At 47.3% G+C, this 27,091-nt stretch overlaps 1 protein-coding gene across 9 annotated transcripts in view; it reads right to left on the bottom strand.

Annotated features, from left to right (window-relative positions):
- DIS3L2 (DIS3 like 3'-5' exoribonuclease 2) overlaps positions 1 to 27,091 on the bottom strand; it is a 344,026-nt gene that overhangs the window by 43,454 nt on the left and 273,481 nt on the right. The window lies entirely within an intron of this gene.

Genomic DNA, 27,091 nt, shown 5'->3' with positions numbered 1-27,091 from the left:
CAGGCTCATAGCAGAGGAGCCTGATGTGGGGCTCGATCCCATAATGCTGGGATCACGCCCTGAGCCAAGGCAGACGCTTAACCGCTGTGCCACCCAGGCGCCCCTGGCCACGTTAGAATTTTTGACCTTCACCTTAACAGCAAAGGAAAGCCTTTGGTAAGGAATGAGTGGATGACATGATCAAAGTTCTGTTTTAGCAAGATCCCTCTGGCTACTGGGTAGAGAACAGGGTCTAGGGATGAGCGCAGAAGCAGGAGCCCTGCAGGAGGCTACCTAGCAGGTGATGGGGGCTGGGGCTAGAGCGGGGAGGGAGGGTATGGGGGGTGGCGAGAAGGAGAGAAATGGACAATTTAAGACCTACCTTAGAAATACCATATGATTTCACTCATATGTGGAATTTAAGAAACAAAGCAGATGAACATAGGGGAAAAAAGAGAGACAAAGCAAAACAGACTCTTAACTGCAGAGAACAAACTAAGGGCTGCTGGAGCGGAGGTGGGCAGGGGCATGGGCTAGATGGGTGATGGGCATTAAGGACGGCACTTGTTGTGAGAGCACTGGGTGTAACAGGTAAGTGATGAATCACAAATTCTACTCCTGAAACTAATACTACACTATCTGTTAACTAGAAATTTATTTAAAGAAATTTTTTAAATTTATTTAAGAGAGAGAGTGCATGGGGGTGGGGGAGGAGGGGCAGAGGGAGAGGGAGAGAGAGTCTCAAGAGGACTCCACACTGAGCATGGAGCCCCATGCAGGGCTCCGTCTCATGACTCTGAGATCGTGATCCCAGCCGAAAATAAAAGTTAGGCACCCCTAACTAGAATTTTAAATAAAAACTTGAAAAATAAAAGAAGTAAAGTTTTAGAAGCAGAGTTGACAGGCTATGCTGATGGATTCCATGTTAGGGAGTGGTGAGACTGGAAAAAAAGAAATCCAAGACAGTTCAAGTTTCTGATTTGAACTATCAGGTAGGTTCCATTGCTGAGTGGGAAGACTGAATCTGGGGGTGGCTGGAAAGCCAAAAGTTGGATTTTGGACATGTTAACCTTGAGGCACTCAGTAGCTTTCTCAGATTAGGGATGACCAGGAACAAGAATCTGGTAACGAGGCCTTGGCTTCTTTCTGGATTCCGGAGGGGAGCGCTCAGGTGAGTGCAGAACTCCTTCTGTGTTGCAGGAAAGCCAGAGCTCAGGGAAGTTGTGTGTCCTGCTAGAGCTGAGGTGGTTATGGCAGCTTTAACATTTCTAAACCTAGAGCCAATTACTAGATTTACAAATTCACCAGGTTTTTAAATTGCCAGGGAAATTTTAACTAAAATTAACTGCACATTAGGAGGGTACATTATTACAACTTTTTTTTTTTTTTTTTTAACTGCAAGGCTGTTAACACAGATCTGCATCATTAGATGCTGGACGATTTTTCTCTTCCTGAGAGGGAAAAGAGCTTGTAGGAATGGCTTGTCCTCTTACTGACCCAGATGAAAATACAAAAACAGAAACAAGCCCTTCTTCACCATCATGAAGCCAGGAACTTCAAGTCAAAGGCATGTTTTCCCTACAGAGCCCTGCTTGGATCTTCCCAGCCCTCTTTCAGCAAAACAGAAAATAATTGTTTTAAAAAATCTATTAACTATACCGTTTTTTCTTTATCTCTCTCTTTGTGGCTGAGGCCAGGCCTATATTCACTTAGTCCATTTCAAAGACTGCTCTGCTTAGAAATTTTCAAATCCTTTGGTTCAGTAATTTATGAATTTATGGCTTAGAAAAATTATCATAAATGTAAGGGAAAAGGTTTTTTTGTGAAACTGTTCACTTCGGTATCGTTTATTGGAAAGACTAAGAGGCCAGCAATAGCAGAGTGGTTAGGTAAACTGTACCACAGCCGCATGCAGAATAGCAGCCATTAACTGCTTCTGGAGGATTTTGATTAATCTGGGAAAATATTTGGGTTAGCCGGAAAAAAGCAGGATGCATACTTGATGATATACCAAGAAAACTATGTAAAACAGAACAAAGACTGCATAGAAGAAAGACTGGAAGGAACGATGGCAACAGTGTTTCTTTCCTTTCTTTACATTTTCTGAATTCTTTATGATAAATGCAAGGAGCTATAAGCCACAGTCCTTAGTCATGAAAGAATCAGGGGAAATTTCATTCTTGAGGTCAAGAAACTGTGTAAATACCAATTCAACACTTAGGTGAGCGATTAGAAGTGATGAAGGGGGTGAGGGGAGGGAATGGGACAGAAGAGCACTCATATTTACTGAATGGAGAACTCGTATTTATTGAATGCCTACCAAGTAAAGGCTCTCCTTTACCCTGACCACAACCATCTGAATTAGGTATTATGATTTCCTTTTTATAGGGAAGGAACTTGAGGCTAAGAAAGGTTAAGTAATTTGTCCAAACCACAAATAGAATTTCAGCTAAAACCCATGCTCTTTCCACCTCACCGGAATTAGAGGACTCAGTGATGGTCTGGATGTGAAGCCTGCCAGGGAGGGAGGTGTGAAAGATAATGTTTAAGGTGCTCTGCCTTGGGCAGCAGGGCAAATGGTGCTGCTACTCATTGTAACAAGGAAGAATGGCAGGTTTGGAAGGAGAGCTTGAGTTTAGTTTGGGAGTGCTGATTTTAAGGTATTGGAGAGGCATCTTAGGGGAGATGAACAGCAGGCAGCTTGTATCAACAATTCTGAATTTTATAGGCAAGACTGTTATCTGGAGGTGCAAAATCTGGAAGCCTCTGAATGGTAAGTAAGATGGTGACTAAAGCCACTGGTGTGGATGAGAACACCCCAAGAGAGTACGTAGAGTAAAAATGAGGTGTTTGATAGCATGGCTGGATTTCAGAGCAGGGCAATGGAGATTAAGGAGGAGGGGCAATGGAGTTTTGAGTTAGGATGTTACAGGTGCCAAGAGGAGAACTTATCTCAAGGAGGCAGCAGTCAACAGCATCAAATCCTTCTAAGAGGTCAAGTAAGAGACGAACAAGCATCCAAACCAAAGAGTCCATTGGATTTAGCAACAAGGACTCTCAGGAGAGTGGTGGGAGAAGAGACCAGGGTGTGATGGGTGAAAAATGGGTAGAAGGTAAGGAAGTGGGGATCATGAACATATGTAACTCTTTTAGCAAATTAGACGGTGGTGGGGAAGAGTCAAGAGGAATGGATTGGAACAGGACAGGACTGGACAGGAGGATGTGGGCTTAAAGGAAAGTGTGTTGTAAGATACCAGGCTGTTTACATGCTGATATAAAAGAAGCACTACAGAGGGCAGACTCGAAGACACTGGAGAGACGGAGGTAACTAAAGAGTCAAGGTGGCCGAGATGACCAGAGGGACTGGAAACCAACACACAAGTGGGTGACCCTTCCCACACCGTAGCAATAGCGAAGGCTGGGCAGGGATGCAGATAGCTCTGTGGATTTGGCGGAGGTAGGTGTGTGGGGGGGGAGCAGGATGGGGGATGGTGGTGGTTTGGAATGTTCCAGTCTGATTTTTGTTCTTTTCTGAGAATTAGGAGGTCAAATAATCCACAAGGAATGGAGGGTTTGGTGAGGGAAGGAAAGGAGGTTGGAGGAAAGTGATGAAGGCTTGAAATTGTTTCTTTGGAGAACAGGAAAAACCGTTGACCAGGGAAGAGCATAAGGATTGCCAGGGAGCATTAACGGTCCAGCTGAGGCCACAGGAACTGAAGTTACTGTAGCAACCATCTGCCCAGATGTTGATTTTTTTTTTTCTAGTAACTTAGACATTGGCATGAAGAAAGTTAGGTTGGTCCAAAGCTGAGCATTTGCCAGGAAGGTTTGAGGGAAGAATAATGGAGCTAGGGAGTAGAGATATGATATTGGCAACAGACAGGCCAGAGACTCTAAGGGGGAACAGGCAAGAAATAAAAATGAAAGGGTCTGATTGGAAGAAAACAGAAAGATCTGGGGTACAGATGTCTTGTTTGGAGCTAATATTTACTGAGCACGTTATCAGTCCTCATCCTCTGTTTAAACAGCCCTGTGAGGTTGGTTCCTATCCATCTGTTATATAGGAGTTTTAAGTATTTTTAGTCCAAATTAGCAAATCAGTTGCAGAATTAAAGTGTGAGCCATGTTGCTAACCACTGGACAACACCGGCCTCCTAAGTGTCCATGAGGTCAACGAGAGGAACTGTAAGAGTCACTGCATGAGGGGGTAGGAGGCACTGGAGGCTGTGGTCAGAGAGTGATGGGGCAGTCAGTCTCAAGATTCGAGCAGAAGTCAAGGAATGGAGAGTTGGGAGGCTGTGGTGAAAAGGTCCTCCATGAGAAGTCTGAAATTCACCCAGGATGATAATATGATGTTTCCCAGACAAACTAATCCACAAAGTGTGTCACTATGGGCATGCAGGGGTGTTGGTAGTATCTACTATGTGCAAGGTTCAATACATGAATGAAGGAGTCCAACCTGCCCATGCAGCAGACCTAGATGCCTATCCAGTAGCCCTTTCCTCCTTCCCAATGACACCTTACATTTATCCAGCCAGTTACCCTCCCACGCAGGCCACGGAATCCAGGGGGAAGCAGATCCAGCTTCCAGGGCTGGGCCTGATGGTTCTAAGGTAACCTCAGAGTAACCTTAGTAACCTCTCAGGAACTGATCAGGAACCCAAGCCAATCAGTGCCTGGCATTTCCTGGCCCTAGGAACTGGTTCAGAAAAGGACATGTGACCTAACGGAAGCCAATGAGCAGATGTTTGCAGAGTGCTTCCGGGCATGAGGGGCCAGAGCTGTTGCAACTAGCTTGCTCTCAGCCTAAGAAGGAAGCCAGCTCACAGAAGTAGCAGCCTTTAATGACCCACAGAAGAGCAGAGCCAGAGCCTTGGTTGAGCCATGCCTGGTCTCCTGCCGGCCTTCCAGATGTCTACTCTTCTTCTGTAACCGCACATCATTTCTCTCGAGGACACAGACACATAATAGTTCTACCCACTTCTTGGTGCCACTTGCCACAATGCAGCTGAGTTATCTTTCTAAAACACAAGCCCAATGACACTTCCTTCTTTAAATACCTTTGATGGCTTCCTGCTATTTGCCACAGGTATATGAATGAGTCAAACAGCCTTGGGCTCTCTGAGGGTTGGCTGCTCACATGAATAAAAATGGACTGTAACAGAGGGATGGCGAGGGGGGGGGCACACACTGAGGAGAGGGTGCCAACCAGGGAGGACCTCAGGGTAGGTGACAGGAGTCTTAAGGGAGAAACAAAAGCCTGCCCGACAGGCAGGGGTGCCCCTACCCCCTCCGCTTGGATCATGTCATGTACTTTTATACCTCTGGCCCTTCCTTATGCCGTGACTGCTTCTAGGAGGGCCCTTCCTGTCTACCCGAGCAAGACCCCATGCATTCTTTGAGCTTCTCTCTGAGAAGCTTTCTCTCTGAGAAAGTCAATCTCTCATCATTCCCTCCTCTGGTAACTGGAGGCAGGGCCTCTCCCCCCAGTGATTCCAAGGGCTCAGGGCAGACACCTTCACTGGGAATCCTTGGCACACAGTGCCCTCAGCACTGTCCACAACAGGTGCTCAGTGCATGTCGCTGAGCTGACCTGCTGAGTAGAGATTGGGAGCATTTTGTTTACCTATTAAGAGTTGTGCAGTCATCTATGACAGAGGCAGAGCCTCGCCCCTGCAGGTTTCTGCGCCGCTCGGCACGCTCTGATTCTGGCTGGACGCATCTGTAGTCACCCACCCAGTCTCATCCCTGAGTTTGCTTTGCCTCCTCTCACTTCAGTGAAGAAGTTCTGCCTCACCTCTGTGCCCCTCAGTGACGGCCACCAGATGAGAAGTGATGGCTCAAATCTCCTTGGTGCCCAGGTGCTTCCATTTTGCCGGCACCCTTGAAGATACACACAGTCTTTCACTCAAGAACAGCTCCTGACTGTGTCCTATGAACCTGGCGCAGCAAGGAAGCAGCCAGGCCTACCGGCTACGTCAACACTGCAGGGACCCACCCGTGGAGTCGCCCAGTTTGGAGTGACCGTCACTACGACACTTCACGAGGTCCGTCTTTCCCTTTTCCAGAGGCAGCTCCACTACTCAACCTTTCCCCCGGGGAGGATGGTTTCCAGTTGCATCCCATCCCTAGCAGCAGGTGAGAAGAAAAGGAGGCCCAAGAGGCAGTAAGGAGCTCACTCTGTCAGCCTCCACCAGCAGAGGAAAAAGGCCTTTAGATGGGTCTAGTTAGAGGCAAGGCTTTCCTCTGGACAAAGGCCAGGCCAATCTCCCTTGGGCAGGAAATGGAAGAGCCTTTTACTTTAAGGGGCTCAGGCTAGATCAAAGAGGAGGGCAGATGCTGGGGAACCACAGTATGAGATTCCTGCTGGGACCTCTTTAGACCCAGCCCTCCTGCTCCAGGCCGAGCCCCAGAAAACTGGCAGTGTGGGACATGAGGAGCTGGGCTGCAAGGGGCCAGGGCCATGGGGAGAGAACAGTCCTTCCCCATTCGCTGTGGGAGTGTGGGTTACAGGCCCATTGTGGTTGTTGGGCCTGCAAGAGGCCCTTCTTCAGTCCCTCTGGGCTCTGGGGGTGGGGGATGGCCAGGGAGGCTGCAGGGCCATGATTCTTGCAGGTAGCAAGGAAGCAACCGGAGTGACCGGTTCCGAACCACGTGAGCCTCCTCAGGTGGACCCAGACTAAGCAGCAGAGGGGTCCATGGAATCAAGGAAATGTGACCTTATTTTGTATGACAATCCAGTGAAGCCAATGGGCCAGATTACATTCATAAGAATAACCGAAAAAGAGTAACAGAACGGGCCAGAAAAGGGGGGCTAAAGGTGGCGTGCCAGATATTCCCCTTGGCCAGTGAGCAGGTCAGGCTTCAATCGGTTTGGGTATACAGTTCCAAACAGCCATGTTCCTGGAGAACATCACGCACTGGCCACTTGGCATTAAACGCCATCAGCTAAGGAAGACATCAGCTCAGAGCTCCTGGTGCTTTTGAGAATGCCAGGCCTGACCTTTGGAGGGCAAGAAATACATGAAGCAGCTTAGGAGTTGTCTATTTCGTCCATAAAAGCTTCAAAATGACCTCCGATGGGCAACTGGGCGTCTCTGACCATGGCCCAGACAGCCCTCGCAGGCTGCTTCGTGACCGAGGTGGGGACCTGGATGCCAGGTTCCGAGTCCCTCTCAAGGGGGTGGGGTGGGGGCGGGGGCAGTCAGGAGGGAGGTGGCCGGTCAAAGCAGAGCGCTGGTTCTGTAGCCAGGATCGCTCTAGTTCAAACCAACACGGGTTCTTCAGGAGGCCTGTGAGCCTCCTTCAATCTGCTAGCTATTAGGACCGAGGTTCAAACGCAGGTCAAGGAGCAGCCTGGGAAGCCTGCAGCCGCGGCATGGTCGGCTCTTGCCTTCACAGTCCACTGGTCTTGCAGGGTGTCCAAGTCTTCCCTCAGCCCAAAGTGGCAAATCCCATCACACTTCCAACATTTCAGGCATGCCATTGATGGCACTTTCAACGCACAGAAGTTACTTCTACCTGAGCCTTGGTTTTGTAATTGAAAAATCTTATTAGAAGGAAATCTTCATGCTCTCCGAGGTGATCTTTAGTTTTTCTTCTTCAGTTTTTCTTGTTTGGTTTGGATCTCCCAAGCATTATTTCTTTTTTTCCATCTCCTCTTTGCTTTCTTTTATAAGACAAAGATGCTGTGGACTTGGCTTCCTCTTGGTTCACAATGATTCTATGGCAATGTATTAAGTTTCTTTCTCCTAAGTCCACTGAAGTCTTTTTGGACTTGGAGAGAGCTTTTTAAGAAAGAACTTGCTCATTCAGCAGGATTTTCCTCCCCACCCCAAGCTCTGGTTCTGACCTGGAAAAAATAAGAGTGAGAAAGAGCAAGAGAATCCTGCAGTCCTGACGCTCAACTTCCCAAACCACAAAAAAGAACCTTGCTCCAGTAACGTAATCATGGAGATTTCTGGCACCTTGGTCTTTCAAGAAAAATACATCCATCTGCTGGCACAGGGACCCATCAAACTAAATCCTGTTCAGCATGGAGTTCCCGATTCATTAGTGTTGGAAAGTCTATGGCGAGGCTGGCCGCCCCACTGGATGACGCCTCCCTGCAGGGGCGTCTGTAAACCCCACAGCTGTGTTTTCACTTAAGGCCACTTCTCCTGACTCCACTGCACCTTGTTCCAGAGGCTCGTTCTATTCTCATTAAGGTTAAATATGACAGGACAAGGATTCTTCAATGCTGAGGTTTTACTTGCTCAGAAGAGAAACTGTCGGTCTCCAGAGCTTTGGTCAACCCATAGGGAAGGCTGCTCTTCAGCAAGGAACCCATGCCTGTTGCTTCATGCTCGGTTTGCTTCAGAGAACTCTAAGCCTTTCCCAGGAGAGGAAAGCCTTGGCTTCTCCTGCCTGCCTGTCATGCTGCCTCCTCTTCTGGGGCTTATTTCATTGCTCACCTGCAAGGCCAGGGAAGTAGAGTTCTGGTGGTCACTGCCCCACACCACCTCTGCCTTTACTAGAGGGTGAGACCAGCATCTCCCTTAGCAGAACAGGATTCCCCTGCTCCAGCTTTCCTGATCAGGCCTTAACTGGTCACTGGGTCACATTTTTGCTCAATAAATTTCCAAGCAATATGACAAGTGACTGCAAAGCGTGGTGAGCAAGTGTGCATGTGTCCCGTGCAGCCCATCTGCTCAGCCCACTCACAGCTGGAGCTTTCTGGATGATTCTCATGGCCCTATCCCTCCCCCAAAGCAGGACTGCTGCTTTTCTGATATTGAAATCAGAAAATATGATCCCAGTTCCCAGTCACGGGAACTATGCTCACTCCTACAGATGTCATTTTATTTCTGCCTCCTTTCTGTGGTTCTGGTTTTCTGTCTTTCTACTGTATTCATTTCACTATTTCCTTTGTTGTAAGTCTTCTCGAATTCTTTTTGGAAACAGAAGAGGGTATGTATAGATAAAATAAGTGTCTTCAAAATATAAGCCAAACATACTTAAACCATGAGATCCAGGCATGTTCAAATACAACCTGATTAAACAATAATCATGACGGTAGGCATTCAGTTCACGGAAGAAAGAAAACGGGACATTCTTATACAATCCTCAGAGCCAGTGATCAAGCTGGCTCTCTTCTTGAAAAAACAGGAGAGAACAGAATGATCTTCCAGGGAATTGGCCTCAGTTTCCAGGGACTTGAGGAGTCGGGGAGTTATATAACCCCAACCTGGGAGCCAGCAGCTCTGGCCTCGTCTCTGTTCTCTCCCAGACTCTGAGGTGGTGGTTGAGTTCTACTGGCCTTAACTTTTCCATCTGTAAAATGGAGCTGAGTTCCTCTATGGTCATCCCTGTGGTTTGTTTTATGGATGAATGTGAGATACTTTCTAGGTTTACTGGAATAAAGGACCCATAATAATCCCTGCTCTATCTGGGAGAAGAGAAGCTCTGAAGATTTCAGAAGGACCAGCGCTCACATCTTTAGATGGTTTGATGACAGAGAAGTGGCAGGAAAGAATTCTCTTGCCTATCACTGTCTTATGTAGCCAAGAGCAACTGTCAAAGTTCATGACCCGATTCCATATTAATTTGCTTCCTTCCTCCCAGACAGAGCCAAATGTCTGGATACCATTCTAGGACAACATTCTAGGTCATTTCTGGTCCTCAGGCAGCCAATATGCCGTTCTCCCTGGCTCCTGCAACCTGGCTTTGCCTGTAGCAGAGGGCTTAGCAGCACCTCCTGGCAGAAGAATCATGGCCCACCACCATCTCGTCATAAGACACCTGTTGATCTGACAACACTTACTGGATTGTTCAGAACAATCTGGAAGGGACACCTAGGAGGCCCATACCTGCGGGTACCTGAGGTTCCTATTCTCATCCAAGATAATCATTAGTATCTTAGCCATTTTATTTATAAACAACATATCTCATAGATACCATCCGATGGTAAAAACCAAACACCTGGGTGTTGTGAAGTTTGAAGAAAGTACAGAAAGAAGTTTGCCCCTGAGATGAAATGCAAAGACCAGAACTACAGACAGAGGTCGGTGGAGGGTGCTAGCAAGGGCCAGGATCCAGTAAGAAGGAAAATGGACAGACTTTCTGTTTGCCTTGCTAACTGAAAAGTCAGCTTTGGTAACAGAGAATCCTTGGATAACATCACATAGTTGAAAATCATTTAAGAACCGACGCATGATGTTAAATGTTACAAAAATAAGTTTCACAAGAATTTTAGGGGAACATTTTCATTAAGCAGATAGTTGTTCTCCCTCTAGCCCTTATATACTCTCACTAGGGTCTGTGGGCTGGAGTTCAAGGAGGGGCAGTCAGTGGCTCTCACGGTCTGCATGGACCTTAGGGGTCCTCTGCTGCTCTAACTTTCTGCCCATTAGACTGGACGAGTTCTCTTTCCAGCACGTCTAAGAGTTCATGCTTTTGCTGCAACCCTCCAGGCTGGGACACAGGCTTTACCTGATCAGGAGGTCATTCTACTCGTGGAAAGGTGGACCTACAACCACCCCGCCCCCAACGCGGCTGGCAGCACGGTCCGGAAGTAAAGAGCACAGCCCACTTCTCAGGCCGTCTGGTTTGGACTCCTGACTCTTTTTTTTCCTATTAGCTGTATTCCCTCACAGAGTTACTTTACCTGTTTCTGTCTTGGTTTCCTCCTCTGGAAAATAGGAATAATACTAGTATCAGTTTCATACGGTTTTTGTGAAAGTTAGAGGAAAACCACCTGAGAACAGCACCTGCCTATGGCAAACAGCCAGTAAATATTCCTATTCAAGAACAAGATCTGGGGTTATTTCTTGTAACGAACTGAGACCAAAATGGAGACAACAGCACGCTGGGACAAGCTGACTGGGACTGGACGGTTCCAAATGTGATCCCTCTTAAACCTGAGGCATTTCCACAGTCTTAGGGTTCACTTTCCTCCCCGGAGCAGTATCTGGGGAGCCACTCCTCAGCATGCGAGACTCCCCCGGGGTGCTCAGCAGGAGGACTCGATGCTTTGAAGCTTCCTCGTGCTCCAGCAGCCCTGGTGCTCTCGGTGGCATGCGGACCCAGGGTCTGCCATCAAGGGCAGCCCTGACAGTTCTTCTCTGGTGCCCAGGCTCCTTGGGCTGCTCTCCACAGAGAGAGTAGGCGGGGGGGGGGGGGGGGCACGATGCCCCTCCCTGGCCCTGCTAGGTTGGCAGACAGGCCTCACAGCACAGGCTGCCCAGCACTTACACACCAGCAACGACTTGTCTGCTAATCCCTGCTTGGGAGAGGAAGAGGCCGCAACGACCTGCGAGAGCGAGGCAGAGGGCTGGCTTCTGACGGTCCGGATACGAGAAAATTGCTTCTACCATGGTCTGATTCTTCTCATTTCTTCTCAAGCTGGAACACGTCAGTAGTTGTATATTTAACTATCATGCCATCCCAGCTAGACTGGGCGCTCCAATAGAGAAATCCCAATTGATGACTCTTTGTGGTCTCCCACAAGCCTTTGTTAACTAAAGGATTTCTAGGTGAGAGGACGCCCTGCAATTAGCAGGAGGAATACAGTTTCCATATGCAACCAGACAGGGTGCCAAGAGCTTCGTGTGTACAGGCACTCCTATTTTAAAGGTGAAGAAATGGAAGCTCAGGGGTGTTAGGGAACCTGCCTCCCTGAAGTCAGCAATATATAAATCCATTGTCCGGGAACCCAAACCTACCTAACTCCAGAGTGCATTTCCCACTGGGCCACACCTGCTGTTTCTTCTGTCACCAACAGGGCACCGTGTTGGAGGCCAGGGGCTGCAACAATTGACTTCTCTCCTCTAGATCCTAACAGACACATGGGCAGTACACGGTGCTCTGAGTGTTGGTCTTCCAAGGCTCGCTGGCGAAGGCATAAGCAAAGAACAAGGTGGGGGCCTCCTCTGTTGGGCAGAATTGAAGACAAGAAGCTGGACTGAGAGGCTGAGCAGATGGAGCTGCCCAGTTTCAGGTGGAGAAGCCAGGCTGAAGGAAGAAGATGCCTGAGTGGGCTCTCCAGAAGCAGTGGGCTGTGTGGACACTGGACGCGGCAGGTAAGGCCACTCAAGGGAAAACAAGGGAGGCTTTGCTTTTCCGGTTCAATGAACCTGTCCTCTGGTTGACATGTTCAGTCTCATAGCTAGTCAGTAATAAGACCAGAAGTAGAGCCAAGGGCTTCTCACACCAGTCGGCTAGTCAAAATACTGGAAGGGAGGAATAGAGAGAAAAACAAGGCAACAACAACAAAATAAGATTAATATAGGGCCTATTATTATGCTGTTGAAAAAAATGGGTTGGGGACTCACATAGCCAATTCCTATTATTTAAAGTCATGGGCCCCTCTCCATGACTTCCTCTGCAAAATGAAAGCCTCAGAGGAGATACTCTCTTTGGTTCCTTCTGGCCATCCATTTCACAATTCCGGGAGCAAGCACCTGTTGAGCCCAGTCCCTGTGTTGCTTGGTACCCTGGTTGCCCTGGAATCTGCCAGGCACAGAGAGGCCCAGGGGAGAAAGGACAGCCTCGGCTGGCAGAGATGACTAAGTCACACTGGCTCCAATGCTGTCAGCGCTCAGAGAAGAATCTGGTAGAGTGGCCTACATGAGGCTGGAGGTCAGTCCAGCAGGACAGAGAGGATTTGCAAAACACCGATGAAAAATTCCAGGTAACGGGAGAACACAGGACCTTTAGCCCTCCTAGGGCACAGACCACATGGGTCATGTCCATCACTGTACCCCCAGTACCTACCAGTCTTCGGCGAAGTAGGTACTCAACAAATAACTGTAGGAGGAATAAATGAGCACAACCAGTGAAATGAAGAATTAATATGCACTGTTCTGTGACTACGAATGAAATTGGTCTGACAACGAAGTAGAGGATACAACTTGGGAAAGGGTAAAATAATACTGATGATGGTAACAAAAATGGTCAGGATTTACTGAGCTTATTCAATAAGACCTTCTGTGCCAAGCATATTAATATGTTCTCTCACTGGATTCTCTTAACAGCCTCAGAGGTGGGTGCTGTGGCCATTCTTACTTGATAGCTGGGGCGTGGAGGCTGCCGGGCGTTGGGCAGCTTGTCCCAGGTCCCACAGCTGCGACCGTGCGACACGAGCCCAGGGGCCCTGACTCCCAGTTCAGCGCTTTCCCATAAGACATCTGACAGAGGCTCACCACCCAGACCCTCTTCCCGCCGGTGTCTCCTCCTAGGCCACTGGCAGCTCTCTGGTGCATACTACTTTCCGACAGCAGGCGGCCCGAGCTGAGACCTGGCCCTTCCCGGGTGCCATGCCGGTGTGCCACACAACTGAATGAAAAACTCATTTTTTGTGTTGCGATCATTACAGATTTACAGAAACTGCAAAGCTAGTACAGAGAGGTCCTGTGTTCTCTTCACCAGATTTCCACCAAAGGTTACAGTCTACATAACTACAACACGGTATCAGGCCCAGGAGGCGGACACTGGCACGGCGTGCACACCTAGTTCCGTGTCATTTGGTCACACTGTAGATCTGTGGAAATGCTACTGCCATTTGGATGGAGAACTGTTCCCTTACCACGCCACCTTCCTCTCCCTGCCGCCATCTCAACCTCCTGGCAACACTGCTCTGTTCTCCAGCTCTGTAATTTTGTCATTTTGAGAATGTTGTAGAAATGGAATCAGACAGTATTTTAAGAGAGTTCTTCAAAGTTACCCTAAGAGTATGACTTGATCCATTTGTTTGATTTGTAAAAGAACATAAAACGATGACAACCAACAAGAGAAATGAAAGAATGAAGGAGAATAAGGAGAGTTTCTATTCTCACTCTGCCACTTCTAGTATGTGACTTTTGACAAATCACCTACCCTAAATCTCAGTCTCCTTGTCTGTAAAAATGGGTAGAAGGTTTAAGGATTAAATGAGGTAACATGTGAAAGCACTTGGCAGGCGGCAGGCACTCAATAAATTCTAGCTGTTTGTTATTATTAGTAATAAGCCAAGGAAGCCTCTGCGCCTCTTTATAGAAAATCAGGCTCTTAACGGTCACAGACGATTAAGGAAGTGACCACGCCAGCCCTTAAATGACCCCAGGTCATGCTTCCCTTTGCTTCCCAAGACTCCACCATGGAAACAACTGGGGACTTTTAAAAGGCGCTTCCAACAGGCATCTTCAGGCGCACACCCTCATGAGAACAAGCAGCCACTCCCCATGCCAGATTCACCAGGGGGCCGAGAATTCTGAAAGCGGGACAAATGGCCAAGAGCTCTCTGTTTAGCACAGAATGCCTCCAGAGGACAGCCGGGGTTTGTGCAGAGGCCCCTGGCAGCACATTGAGTGCAGAGAAGGGGATGGTGCCAAAGAGAGACAGGGGTCAGATGTGTGATTGAATTAGGTGCTGCATGGATACCCCACAAAGCTCAGCATCACTCAAAGGCTGGATGGGAGATGGACGACAATGGCCCACACCACCCACAAGGTCACCCTTAGTATGACTAGCCATGGAAATCTGAAAAAAAAAATCTCCCCCAAAAATCACATATGCAAAGACTCCATTATATAGTCCAGAGAGCACTTGACTTTGAGCCTTTGAGTAGCTGGGAACCCAGCACAAATGGCTGGCTATATCTTAAGCAATATGCCCAAGGCCCATTGAAAATGGACAAAAACGGGTATTCAGGATCCTTCATGATTTACTGAAAGTGGCATTGTCTGTGCCTTTGCATGGCACCAGCAGGGGTGGGATCAAGGGCGCTCCTCCTGATGGCGGGGTCACCCCATGTGTCTCCTGTTCCCTTGGACTTTTCAACTCCCCTGGCCTGCATTCACTCACTCACTTTTTCTCCTTTGAAGTTAGAGAATACTGCCTCATCTATCACTGACATGTTGGGTTTCAAAGGGACTGGGAGTGAATTCACTTTTTTTTTTTTTTTTAAACAAATGAGAAGAGCTCAGCTGGGAAGAGAGAGAAGGAGGGAAGGAGGGAGGGAGGGACGACAAGAGCTAATGATGGCTGCTTTCTTCCAGCTCCATGCTGAGGGGAAGCCTTCGTGTGGCATCTAGGCTCCGGGTGGGGGGACAGAAGCTTTTGGTGGTGTGCCCCGTGCCGCTCCTCAATGCCCGTATGTGCTCACCAAGGCTTGCTCACTAGACGTCATACTGTGTTCCAGGCCCGCTTACTGTACTTTGGAAGGCATGCATGCTTCTGCTGCTTCCAGGAACACTGACTTACCTTGAACAGGGCAAGTAAAGGCACACTGGACTTGCTTGGCTGGCTGCTCTGTGGGTGGACTGTCCAAAGCACCTCAAGCTCAGGGGGTCCCTTACTGATGCCTGCTCTTCCCCCCAGTGTGATGGGGGGGTTCTCCTGGGTGGCATCACAACCACCTGGCTGCCCAGTCAGAAACCCAGGAGTATCTAGGTGCACCCTCTCCCTTTTTGGGGTCTGATTCCACCGTCAATATCTTTCTCATCTGTGCCCTCCGTCAACTGTGTGACCTCAAGCTTAGGGCCCCAGAGGGTCTCACGTGGATTCCTGCTGCAGCCACCTAAGTGGCTTGAGGTCCACCTTGACCCCTTCCAATTCATGCTCTACAGAGCTGCCAGAGAGATCCTTTTAAAAGAAAATCCCATCCCATCATTCCCATATGTGAAATGCTTCAACGATACTATGATGAAATCGAGAAAGCACTCTTATTTCAGGGCAGAGGAAAAAAGGTCCTCCAAGATTGGCCCTCGTCATATCTCCAACAGTATCCCCCACTGCCACTGTGAGCCCTTCCTAAGACCAGCCATACCAATGGTCTGCACCTCCCAGAACATATCAAACCCCTGCACTGTTCTGCCTGGAACATCCTTGAAGAAACCATCCCCAACCGACTCTCCACCGCTCTCCTTTACTAGAATAGGAATCTTCTCCCATATTCTGTAACCCAGTACGAAGCACACTCTGAACCATGTGTTTCTCAGAGACAGGGCCATGTCTTACCTGTCTTGTGGTGACTGATACTAAGTTGATAATCGATGTTGTTTTCTGAATACTTTTGCTGCAGTGTATTTTCCCATGGATGAAAGATGGCAGGCCTCTACTTAGCTTGGCTGAGGTTGGTCATTTCACAGATTTCTATCAAATGTTAGCTGCACATCCTTCCCAGGCAAGCAATCCTTGGCCTCTCACCCACATCAGGCTTTCTTCCCACCAAATTACACTCCAGCTGTTCTAAGGAAAACCCAATTCCAACGGCAGTTATAACTAGCAAGCTGCCTTGTTGACTATAATTTTTAAAAGCCTCTTGGTTATGAGATTAAAGCATGATTGGGTGACTCACTGACATGGGTGTTTGCATGTAATCGACAAAGTCCTGTGCCTGGCACCATTTACCAACCCGACTTTGTGCAGCAGTCAGAAGGATTTATCTAGAAAATTTACAGGTTTTTCTCTTATCATCTGTACCCTCCTTTAAGAAGATAAAATCTAAGCTTTTATGCCAAATCTTAAGCCACAGAAGCTTCATATCTGTTCAAAAGCCACTCCTGAGGCAGCTTCTGATGCCCGCACCTTCTTTCCAGATGGTTCTTGGTGGGACCACGCCTGGCAAGGCTCTCAGGATGACCCCATCCCAACCGTGCTCAGTTACATGTCTGTCAGTTATTGGAACTGTGTTAAAAAAAACTGGGCCCAGGAAATAAGTGTTTTAAAAAGAAGGAAGAACCAAAATGTAAATCTTAAGACTATAAAATTTCCAAAAGAAACAGGGAAAAATCTTTATGACCTTGGGTTAGTAAGACATTTCTTAGGACACCAAAAGCAAAATCAGTGAAAGAAAAATTCAATACACTGGACTTCATCAACCTTGACAGCTTCTGCTCTTCACAGAGAGAGTAAAGAAATAAGAGAATGCAAAGACAAGCCAAAGACCCGGATAAAATATTTGTAAATCACATACCTGATAGAGGATTTATGTCCAGGATATAAGAAGAACTCTCAAAAGTTAGTAATAAGAAACTAAACCACCCAATTAAAAAATGGATGAAAGATATGAACAGTCATTTCATTAAAAAAGATATGTAGACAGCAAATATGCACATGAAAACATGTTTAACATCATTAGTTAGTAGGGAAATGCAAATTAAAACCACCAATGAAATACTTCTACACACCTATTAACATGGCTAAAAAACAAAACAAAACAATCTGACAAAAACCTGACAATACCTAGTACTGGTAAGCATGTAAAGAAATGAAAACTCTCATACATCGGTATAGCCCCGCCTAGAAAACAGTTTGGCAGTTTTTTTTGGTGGGGGCCGGGGGGTTTGAGAGGGAGGGAAGTGGGGAGGGGGAGAGGGAGACAGAAAATATTAAGCAGGATCTTTGCCCAGAGCAGAGCCTGACACGGGGTTCGATCTCACAACCTGATCATGACGTGAGCTGAAATCAAGAGTTGGACACTCAACTGACTGAGCCACCCAGGTGCCCCTTGTTTGGCAGTTTTTAAATAAAGTTAAATAGACACTTGCCATATGATCTAGCAATTCCCCCTCCTAGGTATTTACCCAGTGAAATGACAACTTAACCATCATGCTAAAGCCTGTAGGTGTTTATGGCACCATGATTCTATAATTGCCCAAGCTGGAAACAAGCCAGATATCCTTCAACTGGTAAATGGATAAACTAACTGTGGGCCACCTAATACATCAGGGAGCGCTGCTCTACAGCAAAAGGGAATGACCACTGATACTCCCAACCACATGGTAACCCTCACATGCATGACGCGGAGTGAAAGAAGGTGGACTCAAAAAGCGATCAATGGTATGATTCCATCTGATGACATTCTGGAAAAGGCAGAACAATAGGCACAGAAAACAGATCAGTGGCTACCTGGGGCTGAGCGTAGGGCAGACAGCGTGAGTACAAAGGGGAAAGTAGAAATTTTCTGGGGTGATAGAACTAAAAAAAAAGAAAAAAGAAATTTTACTGTATGTAAATTATACCTTACTAGGGAAAAAAGTAATTCTGCCTAAAAATGTGGCTGGTGGGTGTAGTACTGAAGGTGTTAGGAGTTCCTAGTGATTGTATATAAAATCTGCCCTTTTATGGAAATGGCAAAGAGAGGACTCGGGAGTCGATCAAGCCCACAAGCAGTAAAACAAATGCAAGTCAAAACAATAATAAAACACCATTTTCAACCTATCATAATAACGAAGATTAAATAAAACCCACAAACTCTCCATTTGGTGAGAGGCGATGACAATGCACTATTGTTCCTGCTGGGGAAAGCCTAAATTAGCTTAACCTTTCTGGAAAATTATCTGGCAGTTTGTATCAAAAGCTTTAAAAACGTACACTCTTTAGGATACATAGAAAAACGTTATGACTAGGTCATGGGTGACCGATGCCTATATGGGCCTTACTTGTTAATCTCTAAATTTTTATAAGACAAGTATTACTTTTCTAAGAAAATTATAAGGTAATCAAAAAGGGAAAAGTATCACAGAAAAAAAGTGAATTCCTTTCAAATCAGTCATTCCAAGAACGTATTCTTAAGGAAATAATCCAAAATGATTTTTTAATTTTATGCAGAATATTAATAGCAGTGCCATTAATAATAGCAAAAGCTAAAAGCAGCCTAACTGTACCAACATTGGGGAAGGGTTACATACACTGTGAAATATTCTGCCTCTCTTTGAGCGCCATGGAATAGGATGGGCATTCCACCTCCTTTCCTTCGGGGCTCACAAACCCCACAAGGTGTCCCCAGTTTGGGAGTCCGGTACCAACTCTCGAGTGCCTGAACTCTTGCTCTAGTCTGACCTCCGGCTGCTGCGCTCCCCCTCCCTGCCCCCAACAGCCAAACTGGACCACTCCTTCCAGTGGAGCGGTAGGAGAGGACCCATCCTCACTCCCGCACCTCTGTTTCAAACCCTCTCCTCTCTGGCCAGACCCAATTGAAGGATCGCAAATGAGGGGAAGTCTTTCCAGGCCATGGCTGCCAGTGACCCCCCCCAGCCCCACGGCAGCCCTGCCAGAGGCGGCTCTTCCGTGAGGACAGAAGTGGGGTCTTTCTCAGCATCTGGCCACGCAGCTAATAGCCATCTGTTGCTCTGTGTCAGGCACTGTTCTAAGCATTTTATGGGTACAAGTCACCTAACAGTACCCCGATGGCATAGGTACTATGATTATCTCCATTTTACCGATGGTTGTCTCAGGAACATCATCTCCACTTTTTTTTTTCTAAGATTTTATCTTTAAGTGATCTCTATACCCAACACAGGGCTCGAACTTACAACCCCGAGATCAGCAGTCATGCACTCTATTGACTGAGCCAGCCAGGTGCCCCACATTATCTCTATTTTATGATTATCTCGGGAATATGTTATCTCATTTTACTCCTTATTATCTTAGGAACCTGAAGAACAGAAAACATAAAGTCACACAGCTAAGCTCAAGAGTCAGGGTCAGAGTCCAGGCGGACCAGTGCAGGGTCTGCTCTGTAAGTCTTCACTGACTTGTAGCTGGTGGCAAGGAAAGAACGGGATCTGGGCCTGGGCCACTCTGGAGCAGAAGCTTGTACTAGAGAGAAGTTCAAAGCTAGGCCTCTGGGCAATCAGGACAGATCTCCACAGGAACCGAGAGGTGCTCGGCAACAAGGAGTCAGGCATCCAGGCCAGGAAGCTGGGTGGCCAGGCAGGCGGAGGAAAGGGAGAAGCCCAGAGCTTTGCTCCCGCTCTGCTTGAGCTCAGGAGTGTGTCCCCACAGGCCAGCCAGGGAGGTAGGAGAGCCCTGGAGCTTGGTCCCAGTACCTGGCTGGGGTGGAGGCCGGGAGAAGGGAAGGGGACATCTTCTTGTTATTTACAGAAGGAAACTGATGGTAGCAAATCAGTTTCAGACTGCCCCACGGCCAAGCACCTGTTCTCGGAGCTCAGTAATGGCTCCCTGTTCACATGTACTTCAAACCCAGTGGACTGTTATTTATGAGCAAATTTCTTATTTAGGAGCTTGCCAATTTAATGCTGACAAGCAGATAAGAAACCTGCTGGGATTCCCTCCCTGGGTATTGCCCTTCGGGGCCTGGATCATTTCTTTCTACTCCGGCAGATTTCCTTTACCCCAGGGGGTCACAATTCAAGGGGCAATTAAAGAATTTCTAATTTATTTTCAGCGTTTTTCTTATAGTACATTGCTAATTTCTATTTTTTACAGGAGGAAACTTTAAAAAACAGATTGACCTTGTCTCTAATTGACTTTTAAAGTGGCCCCTTCAACTCTGAGAAACAAACTGAGGGTCTCAGAGGGGAGGGGGCGGGGGAATGGGATAGGCTGGTGATGAGTAGTAAGGAGGGCACGTATTGCATGGTGCCCTGGGTGTTATACGCAACTAATGAATCATCGAACTTTACATCAAAAACCAGGGATGTACTGTATGGTGACTAACACAATATAATAAAAAAAAAATTAAAAAAAAAATAAATAAAGTGGCCCCGTCAAACCACAGCTAGTGTTCCCATATAAAACACCTAGGAGCCACCTCCACACAAACCCAATGCAGCCTATTATCCAGGCTTTTCCCTCGCACCCCCCTATTTGTGTCCCCATTTCCTCCGTGAGACATTAAGCTACTCCGAGGGCTGGGACACAGAAAGCTGGGAGCATGTTCTCGTCTCTTTGTCCCCAACACCTGGCACAGTACTTGTACCTGGTAGATACTAAAAAAAAAAAAGAAAGAAAGAAAAAAGTGTGGGAAATTAAAAAGATAAGTCAAAAGGGATCAAGTTACAAAATACTTTTAAAGCTCTTAAATTCTCTTTAGTTTAACAACATCTGCCACGTGCCATTTAAAATGGGAACGGAAGAGGTGCTATAAACCAGTGTCACATAATACTGTTCTTTAAAATGTGGGAATTCCTTGAGGAATAACGGAACGATCTCTTCAAGCTCCAGACTTGATATAAAATGGACAGTCGGGGTGCTGTGAGCTCCCTGCGGCACGCCTCTTGTGTGCCAACAGCACAGATCTGCGGGTGGGAAGTTGCCCCAAGGTATCTGCCTTCTCCACAGCTGACACTCAGGAATGCAGGCAAGGAGGGAGACGAGGGTAATAAAGAAATAAAATAATAATATGAAATGAATGAAGACTCATGAAGTGCTGCATCACTTCTTCTAGCGAAGAAGTGGGGGAGGAGGCGGCCCATTTAGAGCAGGCTTCTGGAGGAAGGGAGACGTGTGGGACTGGGGCCAGCAGGTGGAGGCCCAGGCTCTGAGAAGGCAGGGAAGGATGAGGAAGTTGATGGGTTGGTGGGACACAGGGAACATCAAACACAGGCCATACCACAGAGGGGCTCCAGAGTCAGGAGGCGCTTGGCTCTGATGGAGCAATCCAGTCCTCCTCAAAGGCTGGCCTGAGATGAACAACATGAGAAAGAGGTTTCCCACAAAGCTCAACCAAGTCAATGGGAAAGACCGCTTCATGCTATAAAATATGTCTTTCCCTCATTTTGGTGCTAAAATGTTTTCATTTATAAAATCATGACAACAGTAGATGGTAACTAGCTTTTTAAGACAATGTCCTTGCTGGGCAAAATTAAGACTTAGCAATCCTATATCTTGTCCTGGAATATCTATAGAAACCTTTTGGTCCCTGAAATTTGTTTCAGGACACTGCAGGTCCTTGAGTGACAGGTGAAAGCAGCGTTTGGGGGGACTCGATCTGGCAGCAGAGATTAGGGCAGAAAGTGAACAGGAGCAGAGGCCCCCTGGCTCTGTGGACCATGGAAACCGAAATCAATTGGGCCAGCCTTGAGAAGCAGTCACGGTAAAATCTAAGGGTCAGCTGCAAGGGTTCCCTTTCCCCAGTGCAGGTTTTACTAACGTCAAAGGATTCCACGTCTCTTATGTAGCTGTTTGGCTCACATTCGAGTGACGTGGGGTGTGACATGGGGGCAGGGTGAGGACGTGCAGAGTGTCCTGGGAATAGAACGGGGAGAGTCCAAGCACTTCCTAATCATGAGTACAATTACCCGAAAGACAGAGCCCCTGGAGGAGCCAAGTCTCTTCTGTCTGTCGAGGCCACTAACCTGAAACTCTTGCATCTCAGAGAGGAAAAGGGATGCTGGCCGCTGCCCTGCTCGACCCCCAGAAGTTTCTTATGGATCATCTCGTCAGCGTGAGAGCCCTTTGCCTCCCTTCTCTGCCCCCTGGAAATGCTAGGGACTTAAGTTCTGAGTCATCTGGGCACACTCTCAACTCCAACTGTGATGTGCGTTATCTACTCTTCTCAGACAGCCCAGCAGCAACTAACATGGAACCTCTGTCTTGTGCAAATCATTTCCATGAGCAGCAAAACCAGACTCCTATCAGAAATCACAGCGGGAGCAGAGACTGGGGATCCCATTGCAGTATACAAATCATTTCCATTTTATCATGTGGGTGGGGGATAGCAGCTGACATCAGCTCACCCTGGAGGGAATCTTTGTGAAAGGCAGGTGGGGGTGGGGGGGATCTGGTGCCGTGCCCACCTTTCCACGCTGGCAAGCCAGGTCTCCAAGAAGCCTGAACATCTCTGTTCCCAGGGTGGCACACTGGGGGTCTCTGCCTTTCCCTGGAGGGCCTCTTCTGCCAGGCCCTCTCAGGGACACAGGCTCCCTGGTCTGAGGACACAGAGGTGAACACAGAAGTGCTCGGGACGCCTCAGAAGTACTGCCAGCCCCCCGGGGGCCGAAGCTTCCTGCCTCCTCACACCTGTCCAGGCAGCTCCACCTTGAGAACGTCCTCATTACACCCTGTTCTAAACCCTGGATGCCTTGGCAAGGAATCAAACACCCAACCCTTCTATTCAAAGAGGGGAGGAAACCTCTGATTTATAATGTGCATTTAATTCTCTTACGTAAGCACCCCTCTCTTCTGGAGCTACAGTCCCTTGCCTGGACGACAAGCACCTTCCTCTTTTTAAAAAGACCAATATGCACAGAGATGCTCAGAGGCCTTGAAATGTCTGGTTAAAAACAAGCACTGTCCAGGGGGTGGAGATACAGAGATGAACAAGACGCTGTCCTTACCCTTCAGGAAGTCAGTCTTAGGGAAGGAGACAGGGGAGAAAATGGAAAATGACAAAAGCAGTGGGACAATGTGATCAAGACAGGTGACGGGTATAAATAAAGTGCTAGGGGAGCCCTAAGCGGGAGGGAGGGGGGAGGGGAAGGGGAAGGGAGGGAAGGGGGGTACTGGCCGATGCCAACCTCTCTGCGGCTGGACTGCAGGTGCAATCTTCAGGTTCTTGGAAACTAAGACAGGGTTATGGGGGTGGGGTGCTTTTTCCCTTCTTTAAGAAATGAGCCTCGATACAGGCAAGCAGAAAGCAGCAGCAGACAAGTGAAAAGCTTGCAGAAGTGGGGTAGGAGCCAAGTCCACTGTGTAAAGTTATGTAAGAAGCAGTCTTCGGAGTTCCGCTGAGGATCTGTACTGGCCAGTCTCAGCAGGAGCAGAAGCACCAGCCCCTGGTCCTCCTCAGTGGCCACTGCACGGAAGGCTCCTAGGGGCCCTGGAGGGCACTGAGTGGTGAAGGTCACACCAGGACCATCCCAGGGGTACCTGGCCTGATGGGGGCACACTTCTGTCTTTCTCTGGCTACCTTCTGCTCCCTCTAATCACTCCAATCAGAGTTTCTTTTTAGAACATTTAACTTCTGGGTTGTTCCAAATGCTTGAACTCACTCAAGCAGCCATCTCTGATCCAAATTTTATCAGTAATAGAATAGGTCGCTCTCAGTCTGACTTGTGTGTCTATTTCTCAGTGGGTTTGGAACTCGAGAGAGAGTAGCGCAATGGGCTATATGCCACGTTGTCTCAACAGGGTGGGCATTCCCAGTCTTCAGCTCCTCCTCACCAGTTATGCCCTTCCCTGGCACCACTGTGCTTCCCTCCCCACGCCAGCCCTCTTACGAATCCCACCCCACCTAATAACCTATTCCTTCAGCCCCATGTCAACGGACTATGCCCTTGCTTTTATCTCATTAGAGTTTCTTGTAAGTACACAGAGTTCTTCTCAAGTTCACTCTGCAACTTGCAGGTAGAAAGTTCGTCTTTCACTGCCTAAGGCTCCTTTATAGAACTATGGGCAGCACTCGTAACGCAACAGGAACTTAAGAAATATCTGTCCAGTGAGGGGCCGAGATCATGTCTGAGTCTGTATATTTAACAACTTCCAGAATAATACTACCCGTATTCCTTCTAATTTTTGAAAATTATGAGTAAATGACTATGTGACATGCCTAAAGGAAGATGAGCACAGGAAGAATTTGGGGTTTTAATGACAAGCTGCTTGGCACAGTTACTCTGACACTTAATGATATATGTTCGTTTTTATGCGCATGTTAACAAGCCGCAAATAGCGCTCAGCTCCCACAGTGGCTGTAATTAGTGTGACTTATACACAACTAGGTCAAGTTTTCGGGTCTGTCTCTTGTTCATGCCTTGGGACGCATAACTATGGACTGTTTTCCCTGATTCCGTATGAAATTAGAGCGCCAGCCGATCCCTCTCTCTCCTTCTCTCAGAGGAATAACCGGGGCTCCCTGTGCTCCTAGGTTCTCCCCGAAGCCTGAGGCTGCAGCTCGTACTGCCCAGCTGCTCCCCTGTCCTCCAGAGAGGCCGTGCTAGATGGCCTGGCTGTGACTTGCTCAAAGGAGCACAGATTCTTGGCTGAAGAGTTATTTCTAAATGAGCTAGATACACTTCAGTGAAAACTTTGCTAACAGAATTAGTATGAAACTGGTAACTGGGAAAAACTTACAGGCTGATGTTCTTAAAACCTCACTAATTCTAGAACTCTCTCCATGCCTGAAATAATACGTAATCTGTCAACACTGAAACAGAAGCCCTGAACTTCTAGTGGAAACCTTCCTGGACTGTTTACTACTACCCTGAAGAGAAGTGTAGCAATTCTCATGGTAGAGCCACTCCGCCCTCTTTAGTCTTAATTCAACTGGATTTCTTTACAATTGTTCATATCAGGCCAACCCAAGGCTCTTAGACACAGGAGGTAAGAGCCACAAAACAGGCTACTGAATTTCAAATGTTCTCTGAGGATCTGAAAATGCAACAGTAATTCTCAGCACCATTTCAAAAAGGATGGGTTTCTTTATGGATTCTAATGAGGGAAAAGAAGGATCTCATTTTGGGGCAGGAGGTTGCTCTCCAGTCTCAGCTTCAGCAAGGGGTTAGCAAGATGCTTTCAACCACCATTTTCAATTTTTGGACTCTTGTAGCACCTGGGTGGCTCAGTCAGTTAAGCGTCTGACTCTTGATTTTGGCTCAGGTCATGATCTCGGGGTCCTGAGACTGAGCCTCATGTTGGGCTCTGCGCTGAGCGTGAAGCCTGCTTGAGGTTCTCTCTCTCCCTCTCCACCTCCCCCTACTCCCTCACTCTCTCTCTCAAAAGAAAAAAAAAAAGGCTTAATTTTAGGCTCTTAGGAGTATTTTTTATAATGGCTAATGCTAATAGGAAGAGTCTATGGTGTGACACTGGTCTTTGTAGGCAAGACCTCATGAAAATAAAATGAACAAAATAGGAAAGATGAAGGAATAATCCAAGATCACAGCCACTGGGACACTGCAGGGCACCTAGACACGACTTTGAGAGAGACAGGGAAAGGGAGGCAAGGACAGAGAGACAGACAGACACACCCCATATAGACACAGAACTCCTGACGGGTATTTCCACAATCGGTGCTCTTATTCATGGGCTATTGGAAGGAGAAGTTGGCATAACTTTTCTGCAAGGGAATGTGGCAGTGTTTAAAGATTCTTAAATATGTCCATACCTCTGACCCTATCAGCATAGTTCTAGGACCGTTCCAAGGAAATCATTAGAATCACAGCAAAGACTTAGGAACACAAGGTGGCTATGGCACTATTATTTATAGTATTAAAAACCTGTAATCTAAATAACCATAACTGGGGCATGGTTCAATGGTCCAGAGCATACTAACATAAGGAAATATTACAGAGGCATTACAATGGTTTAGAAGAATTTTGAATGACATGAGAAAAAACTCATTCTATAATATTAAAAAGCAGAATATGAAAATTATATGTGTGTTATGCTAACCACTCCTCCCTCCTGCCATGAAGTTTTAAGGAGGATATTCATAAGGAACAATACACCCAAATATTAGCAGCGGCTATTTCTGAATGATGGAGTTATAGGCGGTTTTGGTTTCTTCTTTACACTGTTGTATTTTCTTTTTTTTTTTTTTTTTTTAAGATTTTATTTATTTATTTGACAGAGACAGCCAGTGAGAGAGGGAACACAGCAGGGGGAGTGGGAGAGGAAGAAGCAGGCTCATCGCGGAAGAGCCCGATGTGGGACTCGATCCCTGAATGCCAGGATCACGCCCTGAGCCAAAGGCAGACGCTTTAACGACTGCGCTACCCAGGCGCCCCATACACTGTTGTATTTTCTAAATTTTATCACATTAGAAAATGCTTACATACTTTTTTATAGATAAAGGAATTTACTTATGCTTTTATAATCTGATATAAAGCTTCCTTTCCAAGGAAAAGAGGGGACCGAAAGGGTCTACCTAAAAACTGGGGCACAAGGAAGTGTCTCTCACCCCCCTGCCTATCTAGTGCCACGTGGCTGCTCATTCTGGAGCCTGACCCACTAGAGCTCATTCCTATACAGCTGAAGGACCATTTAGATGTTTCTGGCTACCAAATGGTTACCTCCAGGCCAACCTTCCCAGCTGACCTCCGAACCCCTATGCCCATATGCTTACTCTACATTCCCACCTGTCTCCAGCAGGCCCCTCAAACTCAACTGACCCTAAGTGGAAGTAGTTATCTTTCTTCTCAACTCCTTCATACAGGTGTGTCCTGGTCAGTATGTGGTACTGTGTAACCCACCTGCCCAAACCAGGAACTGGATTCCTCCTTTCTCCCTCACAACTGATCAAGATCATCTGTTTGTCAAGGCTCACCAAAGTTCCTTCCTCTCTTGGATCTGTGATTTTCTCCTGCCCCACGGCCTACCTCTCAGCTCAGGCCCTCGTCATTTCTCTGGTGGATTGTGTACTTCCTCTGTTTTGTTCTCTTTCAGTTTTCTCTCCATATCACAAGGCTGTGAT

The sequence above is a fragment of the Ursus arctos genome, unplaced genomic scaffold (genome assembly GCF_023065955.2).
Source record: "Ursus arctos isolate Adak ecotype North America unplaced genomic scaffold, UrsArc2.0 scaffold_1, whole genome shotgun sequence".
Lineage (NCBI taxonomy): Eukaryota > Metazoa > Chordata > Mammalia > Carnivora > Ursidae > Ursus > Ursus arctos.
Note: the sequence above shows the minus strand (reverse complement) of the source record. Positions and strands in the feature narration are given on the sequence as shown.